This window comes from Cyrtonyx montezumae, unplaced genomic scaffold (assembly GCF_038088225.1).
Source record: "Cyrtonyx montezumae isolate F1298 unplaced genomic scaffold, pur_monq_1.0 scaffold_2, whole genome shotgun sequence".
Taxonomy (NCBI): Eukaryota; Metazoa; Chordata; class Aves; order Galliformes; family Odontophoridae; genus Cyrtonyx; species Cyrtonyx montezumae.
In genome coordinates, this window is record NW_027071936.1 from 29,052,803 (window position 1) to 29,068,021 (window position 15,219).

The 15,219-nt window shown below is 42.0% G+C and overlaps 1 protein-coding gene across 1 annotated transcript in view; it reads left to right on the forward strand.

The window, feature by feature from the left end:
- SLC4A4 (solute carrier family 4 member 4) overlaps nucleotides 1-15,219 on the forward strand; it is a 175,649-nt gene that overhangs the window by 105,616 nt on the left and 54,814 nt on the right. The gene's annotated exons all lie outside the window — the stretch shown is intronic.

Below are 15,219 nucleotides of genomic sequence, written 5' to 3' on the forward strand. Positions count from 1 at the left end.
TAAAGCAGCTATACTTTTCAGTACCTTCAGCTTCCTAGGAGGTTCTTTTTACCCAATTCCAGTCTTCAACTCCAGCAGTCTTTAATTTTGTGGATCTTGAGAGACGCTGTGTCTCCACTCAGCAGCAGTTGCCTTACATGCTGCTGGAAAAGCAGACTGGTCCTGGTCTGGCACCCACCTGCTGCATTCCCCAAGGTGTTGTAAGATCTGAGTGGAAAACTGGCATCTTCAGTTGTATGATCCTGATAATTTTTTGCAGTTTGTTTGGGATCCTTCTCTGTGGAGCCAAACCTGGTGCAAATCTCTTGTCATTCTGCAGTTGCCACACTACTAGTGGGTCATTTGTCTTCAGCAGGAGCCTTTCAGGTTGTTGGCTGAGTCCTCTGTGGGCTCTGAATACGGAGGGGAGTGGTGGGATGAGTTTAGCCATAAATGTTGAGATTATGAAGTGGAGATGTGACTGCTTTAAATACTGAATTGTCAGTTTCAACCCCTTGTTCCTAATAAAAGGGGGATTTCCAATGTTAGGCTTTGAGGTTAGAATGAACAAAAGAAGTGAACAGCAGGTCAGAAGAGGACACTGGGGGGGAAACTATGCAGAAGAGTGGAATGTGTTGGCATGTTATCTAATATGCTTGGTCATGTCTCTCTTCTCTTGGAGCTGGCCTATTATTGGCAGTTGAGCTTCAGTGTGGTCACCAGGTCAATGCTGCTTTCAGGTGCTTTTCCACTGTTGTTTTTGTTTAAGATAAGTGAGTTAAGGAGCAGTAGGCAGGTAAGATCTCAGCTACAAAAGCGAAAGCCCAGACTTGTCCCCTCCAAACAAAGGCAGCGTCTGCTGTTGATCATGGTGTCCTGAACTTATTTTTCAGTCCCTGTGAAGAGCTGGAATTGCAGATTCAATTCAGGTTTCAGGTGGGCTGGTTACTTTTTGCCTTGTTACCTGCAGAAGCAGCTATGCTAACACAGGCAACAGCTGAGCAGCTTGAGCTAGGACAGATGCATTCATGCCTTCATGGATCTGTGCCGTGACAGCACGCAGGTGAGGTGCTGTTACAGCAAGACAGAGATGTATTACAGCTGAGAGAAGGGCAGTGAGATGTGCTAGGAAGCACAGGACAGTTTTTAGGTTTTCCTTGAAGGAAATCATTAGAGGATTATTTCTGAGGATGCCTTTCTCGGGGTTTGTCCTGCCCTGTAGAATCATTGCAAGGAACTGAGAAAAGATACCAGTGTTTAAAAGCAAAAAAATACATGGTGGAGATTGTGGCAGCTGGACTGTGCTCCTCCAGGGACAGAAGAACAGTAAGTGTCTGGGGCAAATGAGTGAAGACAATAGTCCTCAGCTTTCTTGTCACTGAAACCTCTATTATACAATGAGGGGCTAGGCTCTACTCTATTGCACAGATCTTGGACCTGGCTGGATGTCCTGCTCAAAGTTTCTCACAGAGTGCAAAGATGGATTTGAAGACTGACAGCACTAAGGATAGGAGCATAGCAAGAAAATATTTACAGTTGTTCCAGGACATACTGACATGAGTACAGTGACTGGAAATAACAAGAGATAAGATTTAATTAAAATCCTACATAGCACTCAAATTTACCTGCAGTAAGCTTTTATGAGGTTGGTTCCTCTGCCCTTAGGGAAGGGATGGTTTTATGCTTACTTTTAATTTACTTTGATCTTGCTTTTGTTTTGCTTTTCTCATGGTCTTCAGTGTCTTAATACATTTTCCAGAGTTAATCTTCTTACTGGGTAACCATTACACTGTTGTCTGAGGCAAAGCAAATGAACTCAGAATCTCCTTGGAAAAGGATGGAGTCAGAAAGGATGCTCTGGCTCTTCCCAGAGGATCAGCTGAGCAAGTGCTGCCCATTCCCTGTGTGCCAGGGCAAAGAGCCATTAGCTATAGAGTAGAGAAAAGAAACTCATTGGCTGAAAGGCACTGAAGAAGCGGACATAGGCTTTACTTACAGCTGTTTTTTTTCCCAAAAGATTCACCACTCGCCTTGCTGATAGCTTTGAAATCAGCAGCATCAGCTCAGTCATGCTATTGCTGAACTTTTCTTAAGGCTACTGTCCTAAGTGTTCACTGTAGGATGTAGCTGACTGCAGGCCTCTTGGCCTGAAAGGAGAATTTAGTACATGGTGTGTGCTGAAAGACAACAGTTTGTGTACTCTCAAAAAGCTCAAGTTGTTTTTCGATTGGAAAGTAAGAGAATGGGGCAGGGGTGAAGGAGGAGGGGGAAATACAGTTTCCCATTATATAATAAAAGGTGGTTCAACCCATATTTTGCTGTAAATTAAATGTCTGTTTTTTTTATCTTTCCTGTCTGACATGTTTATAAATGTGATAAGTAATTAGCTTAGCAACTTCATCAAAGAGAGATTGCTTCATGAAGAATGGAACTAGAACGTTTTCATTTGCTTTATGTAATTCTTTCTTTTATTTGAGACTACATGAAAAAACCTTGCAGTCAGAGTAAGACTGTATCAGATCATAAAATAATACAGAAAGCTGCAAGTAATATTTGTAAATAAGACATGTTTGCAACATTTTAAATGTCATAGCACTCTTCTTTTTTTCCCCCTTTGATGTGCAGAAAGCACATGATTTTAAAGCTGAAACAAGAAAAGAAAGATCCAGTTAGCAAAATACAGAGTTTGCAGAAAATCTTTAACTATTGGATGACTTGTCACAAAGTTCCATCAGTCACGTTGATGCAGCTTGCACATGTCTGTGACAGACAGAACACAGTGTCCCCTGAACACCACTGCATCTAGGGGCTGCTTTGGTAATACTGGCAGTCTCAGCTGGTGGTCCTTGGAAAGGAGCATTAGTAGTGCCAGTGTTTCTGGTAGTGCAGAGTCAGGAATAGTCTGGTAATGCTGTATGTGGATATCAGAACTGTGCTGTCCCTGCAGTGTTGTTGGTATGTGGGCTAACGTCAAACGAAGCTTCTTTGCACCATGCCTGAAAACCATCAGACTTGCCCACTCTGTTCTGATTTGTTTCGATTTTTCTGCTTCTCTGCCTTGGATTGTTTGTTTTTTTTCATAGGTGGACGATGCAACACAAAGGGAAAGTAACTCTGCTGGTAAAGCACAGCATCGTCCACCGTAATTCATTTTAAACTTAAGAAGACTACTCAGCTCCCTTTTTATGGCCACCTGCATTGAACACCTTGTATGGTGACATCCACAGGCAACCATTGCTTCTGGTAGGGCATTTTCTTTGAGGCACATTCAGTCTTGAATCTGCCTCACACTGTTATTTCAGAGCATTGAGGTCTGCTGATCTCAAACCTTTTGCCAGTCAGGTCTCCAGCTGAACTCATAGGATAAAAAGACACAACAACAGGATGTTTAATGATCACTACTGGGAAGGAAGCTTTTGGGGGACAGAAGCAAGTAGGTGAAGAAAGCTTTTATTTCCTTTTTTAAGCCACTTGGTAAGCATACTGTGTTACAGGAGGTGTAACAACCGGAAAAAAGAGGGGAACTCTGAAGGAAGTCTTCCCTTTTCTCCTCCAGCACGTGTGGGAAGTTTGTTCTGTAGCTGAACAAAAGGCTGAACAAAATCTGTCGGCAGTACTAAGCACCCAGACAGCTATGTGTGGTTAGCAGCATATTATTTATGAAGTTAGATAATTTGCATGAATTGTCTCCTCTCTGCTATGAGAGTGATGACTTCATTCATTGCTCTGTATTACATTTAGATTGCAAAAGAGACTGGTTCAGCATTCTGAGTGTCTTTCAGGAGTTGCCATGGCCGTGTCTCAGTCTGCTCTGATGATAAATAGCTTCAATAGAAAACACTGAATTTTTATTTTGCTTTTTTATCATGGTGCTTTTTCCAAGATTGCTTGATGTTTTGGCAATTTATAAGGGTAACTAAGGGAAGAGGAGAGATGTATTCCATTTTATTGTATTTGTGTTGGCAAAACACTTCTTTTTGAGAAGTGATTTGCCTTAATTAGTCTTATTTTATGGGGTGTTGTTTGCAGCTCATGTCCTGGTCATTTTCAGCTAGATAGGTGAGCAGAGGCAGTAGGACTTACAATTTATTTTCTGTATTCCAGTTACCCTGATCTGGTCCACAGCAGAGCTGGGTCTAGTTAAAACAGGTGCTTTTGGTGGGTTATCCAGCTGTGGGAAGGTGAATGAGAGTGTACACATGTATTTTTCAACTACTTGTGCTAGTCTGATTGGATACTGGCATCTTGACTGCAGCTGTGAGCTTGACTATTCCAGATCCTGGAAGTGGGGAAGTTAGTACTTCCTAGTGCATAAAAGGGGACAGGAGTGCTGAGAATACACCCTGAAAATTAGGCTTAGGTAAATTTAAAATGATTGTGTTCGTCCCTTAGATTGTTAAAACAACTGTAATTTGAAAGCATCATGTTTATTCCTTAATGCTTCTGCTGTTTTATGGGCATGCTAGCAAAGTTACACGTCTTATGTACTTTAGGCAAATAAGCTCTTTCAATATGTTTATGTCTCTCAGCCATTTTCTAGTTTTAACTGATATTGTCTGAACTCCTGCCAGCCTACAAAACAGCCTTTTGTCAAAGAGGGGACTCCAAGCAAGGAGCTGTGTGGCTGTGACAACTGAATCCCGCCAGCAGCATCAGGTGAGGGTCTGCACAGGGGCATCCCAAAATGACTGCCTCCTTTTTGTAGCTGGTGGCATCTCACACTCATGTTTGAGTTTACTAGAGCTCTGACTGCACTTAAAAGGGGTTGACAGTATAATTACGGCATAATGGCAATTCTGCATTGCAGACCAAAGCCTAACTGGCTGCAGCCACCTGACTGGATAACCCATCCTGGTGAGAAGCAATCCTTCTGCTACTGCATGCTGTGCACACAAAGAGATCCATACAGCTTTGGGGAAGCTCCTTGCTCAGATCTGTTTTATCCTTTGCTGTCAGTTACACTTGTGCAGCAGTGAAAGCAGGTATCCATATCAGCCTAGTGGCACCTTTAGCAGCCACTGTAAGAAAGTTAATTCTGTTCTGTTCTGACCCTGGTTTTAGCGCCCATAGGTTGAGTTGCACTGTTTCTCTCTTGGCACAGCAAACAACAACTGCTTGCCCAATGGGATTTTACTGGCACTCCTTTTCCCTCTCTAATTTCCAGTGTGCCTACAGGTAGAATTTTCAGTGCAGTTTTCAGCTTTCTTGCCAGATTCAAATGATGTTCCCACACATGGTCCTGCAGCTGCAGTGTCCGAGACACAAGTGCTTCACAAGTGTTTATAAAAGCATTCCCACATGATTAATCCATGGAAATATTAGTGGCTTTGCTTATGTTTAGTATTTCTTAAATTGTGCTTGAGATGAGCTCTCACTTGGCAGCATACCTTCAATTTTCACTGGATTTATTCCTTTTGAGGCTTCTCAAACCATATGGTGCCTGCATCCAGATCAAGGGCTCACTGCCTTGTTGCGAGGAGGAAGAGGCCAGGCACTTTGCTTGCTGCTGTGAGGGAAGCAGGGCACAACTCTCTTATCTCCTCAGTCTGCACTTCTTCACTCAAGGAACATCTCAATTCAAGCAGGCTGTTGAAGAGAGCAAGGTTTTCATGGTCTTTGCGATGCCCAGTATACAGTCTGTTCTCATGGTGCTAACATATGGCTTTGCCAGTTATCTTTTGATTCCTGTAGTCTTAATAATTTGGAAATAGTTATTTCTATTTCAGCTGAAAGGGCAGTTACCTATGAATAAAAGCTATTCAGAGAAGTCAGGGCAGAACCATTCAAAACCCCTTAATTGCCATAGGAAGCTGGGGATGGTGTGCTGTTCCCAGTACTGGTACCAATTCTCTTTCTCCTCCTGTGAGAAGTCCTCTGGTCATGCTTTGTTAAAATGTCCTTGGCAGCTCTGAATGGTTGAAGCATGAGGAAATTTTTAAAATAAAGGGAACATTTAAAGAAAATCTGTTTTTATCCAGGACCTTTTATTGCTGAGCTGATGCAAGAGCATAAACAAAATGAATAATATATTAATATAAGAGATGTTTACTGACCTGGTGCTATCTACAGTTTCAAAGGGTTTGTATGTGGGGACAAAAACCAACTCTGAATGAACATGGTCAGTTGGAATATTTAGTCAGAGAGAGGCACAAAACCCTTATTTGTTGTGGTGTGTGCAGTGCTTATTCAAATGGGTGTTTCCATATCAACAGGAAACCTGTGCCAAAGCCAGCTCTAAAGTTAAAAAAGAAATTGGCCTTGTTGAGAGAAATCTTCATGCCTTTCCTAGGAGGACTGATGGGATCCTACTGTTTGGAATGAAGTCCATTGATTAATGGTGGGAGCAATTCATTGCTTTTCCTGTTTGAACAAATCTCCTAATCTCTGCAGTCACAAGCAAAGATCGCTAATTTCTACGTCTGTCAGCCTAGATGACCTACTTTCACTCCATGGAGCTCAAGTGAAAATAACTATCTTCCAGTATAGTTTGCTGCCACCTTTTTTAAAGGACAGGAAATGTTTCTAGGAAGTTTAGTTAACTGGAATTTCATTTACTTTGGCCTTTTGTCTTTATGCAGAGAACAGTTTTGCTTGTGCAGTTTTTCCCTACAGTATATCAGCAGAGCACGTTTCATGCATTCCTTGGTGATGGAGTTCTGTATGTAGACAAAACACAGAGCATTAAAGGTAACCTTTTAGGTGTAAGCATTCATAGAAGACGCATATGTAGATGGATTCAGAATAATAATAATAATAAAAAAGGACAGATAAAAATACCGGGGGGAATGACTTTTTTTTTTAATACAAAAGCACTGTGTGTCTGTGCTCAGGTATGGGAACCCTATAAGTGAAATACACTGTGGTTATGTAGGTGAGCATACATACTCTTGCACAGAGTAAACAGAAAATAGAGCAAATTTTTAGACAGGCTCTGTTAAATAATGTACCCCTTCCCTCTTTTCCATTTTTTTTTCCCCTGTAGCTATGGAGTGGTTTGTTCCAGTGAGCCTTTGTTCACTTGACCTCATCTCTGTGTGCTCTCAGGCAGTCTGTTGCTGCCTGGCAGACTGGAAGATCCCTCATGTTGCGCTTAGCTTTGATGTAACAGGAGTTTGAGGATCTGGATCCTTTTTTCCTGTGATCAGGGACCGTTAAGCCTTCATTTAGTTGTACAAAGCACTATGTATGCAATTAGGCTTTCTGTGGTAATCTGTATCATCAGTGCAGATTTTGAATGCTCAGATTTTGCTGTGCTTTGGGTACAGGGAAGAGCTCCTCTTAGTGGGGTTGAGCGAGAGCTCCTGCCTTGCACGGAGGAGGCAAATTAACTCTCTCCTGAGGTTATGGGGAGCAGCACACTGGGGTACCCCAACCTCTGCCTGAAAGGAGAACAGCTGCCAGCTGTACCAGGGCTGTGCCTTGCCTCTGACACCAGCTGCAGCACCTGGCCAGGCTCCCTACTGTACTATGTGCAATGCGGGAGTGGGAGCCTGTGGCAAAATCATACCCTAACCTTCACATGGGTTCCTCCCCTTCTTTTTGGCCCCAAATTGAGCACTGGCTATTTTTAATACTGCAGTGCTGGAGGGTGTAGCGAGTGTAGAAATGCTACGTGGTTGGGTGAAAAAGATCAGCTTGCAATGGGTTCTCTGGTGCAGGTGCTAAATATGACCTGGGTGTCTTCTGCCTGAAGAGTGAGATCTATAAAATGATGATGGGAATAAAGAAGGAGGTCTGAGCATTTCTTCCCCTGTGTAGGTAAGCCCTGGTAGCTCTGCTTTTTTCAGAGTGGCACTTACAAAATGTGCCTTCTTGGGCTTTCAAGCAGAAGTCCAGAAACTGTAAGTTTCATTTTTCCAGATACAGTGGTCTCAATTTTTCATGCCAGTAGAGTTTGCTTTGGTCATTCAGTTCCACTGATGACAGCAATTAAATTATGCTAGTTAGGAAGGAGAATTTAAGTTTGTGCTTCTGACTCTTTATATTATTTAGTTAGTACCTGCTTAGAACTTCCTTAAGTGAAGTCACTGCATGTCCTTTTAGTTCTGAGTTAGTTTTATTGTTATTGTGAGGATGAGATGAGGTTTATTAGATTTCTGCTGTACCTATGCAATGAAATTAGATATGAATAATGTTATTTTATTTTTCCTTTTTGCTGTTACTATGTTTGAGGCTGCCCTGCTGCAAACTCAGCAGCATCAGTCAAGTGAACACAGTGAAGGTGCCCCATAAAGACAGCTGCTCTCCCACATAACAGAAAAGCTCAAGCAAATTGTGGCCTCATGCTTTACTAACGTATTCTCTTTTGCTCCAGTACTCTTTTCATTTGGAGCTGATTTTTCGAACAGGGCCTATCTACAAAAGCTGTACGTTGTAGTAAAATAGCTATTAGGTGATTTTGTGAGTGTACTGTGTGCCACATCAATTAATCAGCAATACTCTCTCCACGCAACTGGCATTTAAATCCAAGCAGTACTAACTAACAAGGGAGTCACCAAAGTCAACAACAGGCATTGATCACCATGCCTGGTGCACTAAGGTGAGCTATGCAAATACAGAGTTATAGGCACCATATGGCATGCTGCAGAACACGGTCCCCAAAGAGCAATTTATTTTAAGCTTTCATACGCTGGTAGCCTCAACTTGAGAAGGAACTGTTCCTGAGCAGGTGGTGTGCTTTGCCCTAACTTCAGCTCACAGAGACAGAGATTTCTGTTCAGTAACTCATCCTTAGGCTAGGGGTGATCAAATACGAAACATGTGTGCAGACAGATTCAGCAAAGATTAGTGCCTACATGTTTCAGGCTGTTTTGCAAAGGCTGGAACATCATTACAGTAAACTAAAAGGCTTCTCTAGTTATAATTTTAATTCTGCTTCATGGTTGCTTTTTTTTTTTCTTATTCATTTTGTTTTTGTGATACTTAAGCTAGTGACTCATTTAATGGAGTTTCCACTTGCTTTGGTATTCTCTTTGCCATGGACATGCCTACAAACAACTTTGCACAGTGTGTCAGGGGTCATGGACAGGAGCCATGCATTTGGCCAAGCACACCTTTTCTTTTTCACCTCAATGATAGGCAGCTTGGTTCTGCTAGGAGCTCCCAAAATAAACAAAGAGACTTTCCACGCTTGACAAAACACGTGATCCTGTTGAGTGATCTAGAAAAGTCTACTTGGCTTCTTGTTTCTGAAAATCTTGGAAGGAAGACCAGGAGTGCAGAACTCACTTGGGCTCCCTCCTGCCACTGCTGACTGCAGTTGCTCCTGAATGCCTTCCTTGCTTGCGAGCTGTCCCCTTGCGTGTCCATCACACCTGCATTTCAGACTGGAAATGGCAGCAGTTTGGAGCAGCTTCATGAGCTGTGCATCAGTCTGTTTTGCAGGGAAAGCAATATCTGTGAGAAGACAAGGCAGATGGGTATACAGTACAATAAAATGACTGAAAGTAAATGAACAGATGCAATAAAAGCAGTGTGTACTTACTAATTGCTTTAATTTCCGATAAATCTTAAGTGATGCTGATAATAACATATTGTTAAAACATACTTAGAGAAATAGTAATTTTTCAGATTGCTCTGTCCTTTTGCAACTACAGCACTGGAGGCTTTTGGCCTTTAACACAGCATTAATGGTCAGGTTAGAACAATGCTCAATTTAGCAGAGTGCTGAGAAAGTGAACATAGTGCTCCAAGCTGCCAGGCCTCACTCCTGCTCCTCCCTGGTGCTGCTGAGACTCACATCTTCTCTGAAGCTTCTTCAGGGAATGGTTCAAAATGGATACTAAGTGCTGACTGCACCATTCCCATCATCTACCTGATAAATCATTTAAGAGAGTTTTGAGTGGTGCTTCAAAACTCTTTTGGAACAGAAACTTCCGTGATGCTCTCTCCTCAAAATTAGTCATCCTGTTGTGATGTGCTGGACAGAGTTGAGGCTGACAGTGCTGATACCTTGGGCACTGAGCAGCCACAGGCCTTGAGATCTGTCTGATCAGTTCTGGTCTAGGAAGGTGCCTGGCTTTGAGTAAATTTTGTTTTTGTTAGGAAAACATGCAAGAGTGCAACTAGTCTATTAGCAAACTTGAACATGCACTTTATTGTACAGTTGCTACCTTCCCAGTACCTTTCCATTCCCACTTTACCCCAAACCATTTTTCTTTGCGAAGCCGGTAGCACTTCTCCTGCCTTTCACCTCAGAGCTCCTCTGTTTATTTAATATTTTTCTGGTGGGAATCCTGACTGGAGTATGTAGGAGTGAGATCGTTCCAGCAGTCTTCTTCCTGCTGAATCAGTAATTCATGCCTTTTCATGAGACTTCTTGCATTTTCCTACTTCCTCATGTCGCCTGGCAAAACCCAGCACAAGGCTCCTTAGGGATGTATCGCCTGGCCAAATGTTCCTGGCAGTGAATCTGCCTGCACCATTCACTCCTAGCCAGGCAAGCAGCATCTTCAGAGATTACTTTGGGTGAGAGGCTTTTGGGGGAACTAGCTAAGGGCAAGATTTTCAGAGGCCTTCAACTTCAAATTAATTCTGCTGTTGCTGAAGCAGGTGGTTGCAAGCAAAGCTGTCTTGGGGCTGAGCACATTCAGAAATCCCTTTCTCCTGGCAAGCTCAGGCCAGGCTTTGGCCTCTGCTCAGAATTCAAGTGCCAGAGTTATACCAGAAGTGAGATGGGAGAGGCTGATGCTTAAAACACTGATGGTGCAGTGTTTGCCCATTATCAAATAAGCAGCTCTGATGACATTTTTCTACAGCTGAACTTAGTTAATATTTTGTCAGCTAGGGGATGCATGTTGCAGCACACTTGTGAGCTTGCTCATGCCCACTGTGGCACGACTGTAGTGCATATGTGCAGAGATGAGCATAACTTTTTTAAGCAACTACTTTTACTGTGAAATTACAGCTATGCTTTGAGAAGAGACACAAATGAGAGCAACTCTGGAGGTAGATTTCTTCTGGCACTTGGACCTAATCATGCAGAATTAGACCTCATGTTGACATTTGGATGCCTTAAGAACAATTGCTGGAAATGAATAAAGCTTTTTAGGTCTTCTTCCAAACTTTTCTACAGCTTTAAGCCTCAACGTTGAGTAATGCAACAGATGCTTTGGTGCATTTCTAGAAGTGCCGCTTCTGTTGTGACTGGTGCATTGACCTCATGTCAGTTCCTTTGGGGCTGCTTTCAGGCTTGAGGCTTTCCTGTTGCTTGTGCAGCAAGCAGACAGCCTTAGAAGCCTGCTTCAATACACTCACAGGTTGTAAGGGAGCAGAAATGCTTTTTGGTCTCCTTTGTCAAGTCAGAAAGCATATCTTCATTGTGTTTTGTTCAATCTTGTTTGCTTGTTGGAATATCCATACACAATAACTCCCTAGTGTAGGGGCTGGAAGTGACAGCTGTTTTATGTTTATCTTTATTTTGATAGAGAAAGGAGAGGCAGTTCTGTAGTATCAGAAAGCTTTTTTCTCCAATTATGGCTAGTTGTGTATCCTAATATAGGTGCTAGAGTAGTTGTCTCTGTCAACTATGCTTAACTTACTTCTGCTATGCATTGGCACTAGGCTGTGGGTGACTTAGTGTTATGGTGGCTTTGACATCCAGGCAAATGAGGTTGGAAGAGGTGGGAGTCAGTTAACGCTGGACTTGCCAGGAATGAAGAGTTAAGCTCTAAATGTGATGAAAAATCTGTTCTCGTCACTTTTCCTATTACTCAGGCAGCAAAATTAGATCAGAAGTTCTATTAAATACTTTTTTAATCTGGTATGCTATAATAAATATGTAGGTCACTCTGAAAGTAATGTGTCCTGTTTATTTTCATGGAAATGATAGCAGCAACAAAGAGCACAGTAACACTGTTTGATATAGCAAATTCTCGGCTACAAAACACTACTGTTCAACGTATTCACTGCCATTAGCTACGCATTTTTTGCTAGTGATGAACAAGAGCCTGTATGCTGTACCTGTACAAATCTGCACCAACAAAGGTAACTTACTGTTGCTGTCACCACTGCTGAAATGCACCACCAGCTGTCTCACTGTTCTCACATCCACTGGTTGGTCTCCATCAGTATTCAGTGATGTCAACAGATGCCATTTTATCCACCGTGAGGAATTCAGTGACACATCTTTGCTCCATACACACTTTCACGTCAGGCACCATTCTGTCAGACTGCCCCTCTGCTGCCATCTCTCATATGGCAACAAAAGTGTAATGGAACATTGATGGGAAGGTGCAACTTCTACTGCTATACCACCAACTAATTATTCCACCTCTAATGTTGTGGGCCTACAAAATAAAATAGGAGGCATTGCTTTTGGATTATTTGCTTTGATATACAACCTCTATATTTTTTTCAAAACAAGAGATGAAGCTGTTTACTTTCTTGATAGGCTAATATCTAGATGTTGAGTATGACAGAACTTGAAGATGAGTGGTGCAATTGCACTGGTGTCTACTCATTGTGCTTTCACCAGCTGCTTTTGTCACGTTTCTGACACATCTTGTGTTGTTAATAAAAAAAATGGCAAAGATTTAAGTGGATAAATAGAATTTTCTTTTAGTTTAATGTGTTGTGAGGAAGAGAGTGAAAGAAGACTAGAAAAAGTAACTCACTCCCCAAAAGCTGGGCAGGGCAGGGAAAGAAGAAAAGAAAAAAGAAAACTCGTGGTAACTTGGGTTTGTGTTACTGAGGAAACAATTTGAAGAGTCAGAGATTATTGAAAAATAAAAGAATAATGCTGGAAAGACATCACGGGAAGCACGTGCTGAAATAATATGAGTAAAAGCAATCTGATCAATGGGGTGATTGGAAGGTAATTTCAGTCTCACAATTGAATTTATTCTGCGACAAAATACTTACTGAAATGTGTGAGTTCATCGTATACTATTTTCTCTAATTATCAGCTTGTATTTCTGAAGAATCTGTGTTTTTTCTGTGATGATTTTTATTTTTTATTTTGCTTATTTCTTCAACATCCTTTACAAAGGGTAACCTGAGCCTCTGGGGATAAACCATTAATCAGAGTAAGCCTGCTAGTTGGTTTTGTTACTTTCCATGCCTTGAACAAAGCAGGTAGAGATCTTAACTCTTTTATTCCTGTGCTGCATGAGTCACACAGGGCCTTGCTCTTGGAAAAGTACCACGTTGCTCTCATATTTTTTCTTAGCCCAAAAATTAAAGGGAAAAATTACCATGTTTCAAAGAATCAGCAAGTTGCTCTGTCTGTACTTTCAAACCTGATTCTCCCAGGAAAATAAGAAGACATGCTAGTCTTCAGGAAAAGCTTCTATTGAGGTTGGTTAAGGTTGTTTAGAAGTGTCCTGCTTTGATGGTCTGGGAGAGGGTGGTGAATCTCTTACTGCTCCACAACATGCTGCCTAGAGAAGGGGGGCTGAGGAACAGCATCTTTCCCAGCTGCTGGGCCTTCGAGCTTTCTCCTAGAAGCCTTTGTTCAGGTCTGTGTCCAAGGTGGCAGATTCTGTGGTCATTTAGAGAAGACACAACTTTTCCATCCCATAGGCAATTCCCAACTCAGTAAAGTATTGACCAATTGTACAAAGCTCTCAATTGGTGACTACTAGGATTCCTTGCCAGATTATACTGAGTGCATCCCTAAAAATTGTCTGAGCATTTTGTCATTTTCTTGTTCTTCTACGAGGTACATTATCCAATGGTAAATAATTGACAGCATCAATTTAAAGTTACAAGGATTCTGTTGGTGAATTACCATATGCCTTATATTTTTCTTGTGCATTTAAGGTTTTCTAGTTTATAAATATTAAAATAATCACTCAGCACATACTTTGGGGCTTATAAGAGTTGCGGAGCCAAACTGTGTTGGTGAGAGCTGCTGTGAATTGTAATTCTGTAGTATCAGAAAGCTTTGGGCCACACGTGCATCCTCTTCATTATGTGTCAGCCTTTATTGACAATGTATACAATGATGACTAAATGGTAGCTCTGCTGTAGTGGATTTCTGTACTTTGCCTGTGGGTCACACTGATTTTCCAACAGTTCAAGCAGTGTTATGCATGTACTCTAGATTTTAACTCTGCTTTTATTTCTGGGCAAGACTCTTAAAAATTCTCTCTGATAGAAAAGTATTATGAGACAGAAGAAGGACTGAAATCAAGTTAGTTGTGGCAGGATAAAATAATAGTAATGAGTGTTCAGTTGATGGTGGAAACATAAGAGGTCTTTTAGTTGCATGGTGACTCTTAGCCTTTCAGGATCCTTTAGGTATTTGGGGTCTATATACATTTGAGTTTTGTGCGCACCATTATCCACCTTCTCATTTCTCTCATATCCACCCTGGCTCCTCCATCCAGGCCTAGTTCTTTTTTTTTTTCTTTTTTCTTCTGGAATCTGCTGTGATTTCCCTCTTTTCTGTGGATGTCCTTTCTCACTTCATTTATTCTCAGGGCTTTCTCTTCCTTTCACATCTTCTGGAGATGCAGGATGTAGCATCTGTCTTGCGTCTCACCTGCCAAGGATGGAAAAAGGAGTTTCTCCTGGTCACGGTTCTCTAACAACAGCACATTTTCCTCTATCCTCCTTCTGACTACAGAAACCTGTGGTGAGGGCTGTGGGCTCAGGTGATGATGTGGGAAATAGTAACAAGTCAGTTTCTCACCTTGACTGAGGCTGCTAGCATTGTTTCCAAGCCAACATATTTGCTGCTTTTGCCCATTGACTCCTCATGTGCTAGCCTGCACCAGCAATGGGAACAGTGGCTTTGGGAAACCTGTAAAGCAGAAGCCACAGACATAGGAAACTTGCTTCTAAAAGCCTGCACTAAGTCTTTCACTTGGAACTTGAAAAGACTTGTACACAGCAGAATGCACGTGCCCAGCTCCTGGCATGGCCAACTGGAATGATGTCCACCCTTCAGGCTTCTTTCTTGTCAGGCCAGTCATTTCTGTAGCAGCAGGAGCAGAGCCTGAAACTGCACTTTCACTTATAGAAAGTGCATGACCTTTGCCCAGATGACCAGGCAACAAATTGATGCACTGCTTCTTCCTGAAACTTTACCCACACCTACACACCTTTCTCAGTGCTGCACACTTTTTCCTGCCCGAATACTATCCATAAATAAGCTTCCAAAAGCCTGATATTCTCAGTGCTGGCTTGGCTCCAAGCACCTGTAGCAGAATTGCTCTTCTGGTGATGATTTTCATAGCAGAAGCATTCAGCTTTTTAAAGAGTGGCATGAATGCAGGTATGGCCATCTGCTTCCCT